This window comes from Macaca nemestrina, chromosome 5 (genome assembly GCF_043159975.1).
Source record: "Macaca nemestrina isolate mMacNem1 chromosome 5, mMacNem.hap1, whole genome shotgun sequence".
NCBI lineage: Eukaryota > Metazoa > Chordata > Mammalia > Primates > Cercopithecidae > Macaca > Macaca nemestrina.
This window is the reverse complement of record NC_092129.1, coordinates 100154143-100155933: the sequence shown is the minus strand read 5'-3', so window position 1 is coordinate 100155933 and position 1791 is coordinate 100154143. Positions and strand designations below refer to the sequence as shown.

The following is a 1791-nucleotide window of genomic DNA, read 5'->3' as shown; positions in this document are numbered from 1 at the left end:
CCTAATCTAGATGCATGGGTGCTCCAAATCCCTAAAAATATTTCTGGATATGAAGTGGAGAGTGCATCACTGCACCAAGTTCTCTGTGAAAAGGAAGGGGTAGCTCAGGCTTCTAATCCAGGTGAGTAGGTGTGTTGAATGACTGGAAATATGTCTAGGCATGGAACAAAGGAAGCACCACTGAACCAAATTCTTTGCAAGGGAAGGAAGGTGTGGCTCAAAGTCCCAATCCAGGTGAGCAAGAGTGATATCTGCCACCCTGTTGCTCCTCAGAGCCAGTTCAGCTCACTCCCCTGACTTACCAAAGTAGCAGGCTGGGCCATTCAACAATGACACATGTAAACTGGTCCCAGGTTGCAAAGCTAGACCTGGCTGCAAATCTCACCACCCAAGAGAAACCAGCAGCTCCAGCAGCTCTCTTCCCACTCCCATCCTGTGATGAGAGAGGACCCAGTTACAGCCCAATCCAGTATGCTCCATACTTGCCTCTCAATTCTGGCTGAGGGGTGTGTTCCCATACAATGACTTACTTTGTATGAGCCTGGATAGAAAATGTCATTCTCGTCTTCATCCCTGGCCTGTGAAAATGCCTGTATCTTTTCCCAGTATGTTTCACTCTCACTGTATTTCTGCCTCTCCCCTAAGGTAACTCTAAGGCTTTGGAGAAACCAGGTGCTCTCCTATGGCTTGAGTTGATAAATCCATAGTGGAAAGGTGAATCACAGTGGGAGACTCTCTGCCTCTCTCATATCCTGTGGTTTCACTCACTTCCGTTTTCAAATTAATAAATGGTTTTTGGTTAGTTGACATTCTGCTGGATTCTTACTCTCAGTATCCAATGACTTAGCAAGGCATTTCTTCTGAATACATAAGGTCTTATCCTAAGAGGAATTATGATGAGTCCATGTTTCTGTCTTGTTACACAGTGGTGTCCTCTTCTCTCTTTCCATCTTTTCTTTTCCAGATTATTGTGGGCCTAGTTTTTATTTTATTTTACTGTCATTTTTATATATATCAATGGTCCATAACTTTTTCTAAACAACAAGGCAGTTTTCACTCTTTAGAAGAGGTTTGTAAATATATATTCTTGGTGCTTTGTTTTTTGTGAGTCAGTAGATTGATTTTGGTGAATTCTCACAGAGTCATAGATTAATCTAAGGTCCCTATTGATCCTAGATCATGCTATTATATGACCCAAAAATGAGAAATAGCAATAAATATACTTTATTTCATTATTGTCCATGTAGCTATTAAATACCAGGCCAGGAGTGCCTGGATAGCTCAGTCGGTAGAGCATCAGACTTTTAATCTGAGGATCCAGGGTTCAAGTCTCTGTTTGGGTGTTTGTAGTTTTCATTACTTTATATAATAATAATAAAAAAAATTAAAAAAAAATCAATGTGCCCCAGAAAAAAAAAAAAACAGGCCACAAAATAGTATATTCTCCAATGACTATTGTTGACACCAGAGAGCAACTGTATAATCTTTTATCTTTCTTCTTCTTTTTAGTTTGTTCTGGTCTATGGTCATATCAATGGATGGTAATTATTCCATCTTTACCTGTAATAAAAATACAGACTGAATGGAACTGTACATCTAGTGCAATAATAAAAAATCTTTGGTTTGGCTACTAATGCCTAATACTATAGAGAGAAGGGTAGTAATCAGGCATATGAGAGCAAGAGTTGGGCTCCCCAGGACTTGTTTTAATTGTCTCTATATTTTTCTCAGAATTCGTCAAGGCATTTATTAATCACCATAAACTTAGTGTTCTGTCTACTCTGGTAAATA

General features: G+C 39.3%; 1 non-coding gene across 1 annotated transcript; it reads left to right on the top strand.

Annotated features, from left to right (window-relative positions):
• The first annotated feature begins 1270 nt into the window (after positions 1-1270).
• TRNAK-UUU (transfer RNA lysine (anticodon UUU)) lies at positions 1271-1343 on the top strand. The gene has a single exon. It is a non-coding gene; the product is annotated as a tRNA-Lys (tRNA).
• The last annotated feature ends 448 nt before the right edge of the window (positions 1344-1791 follow it).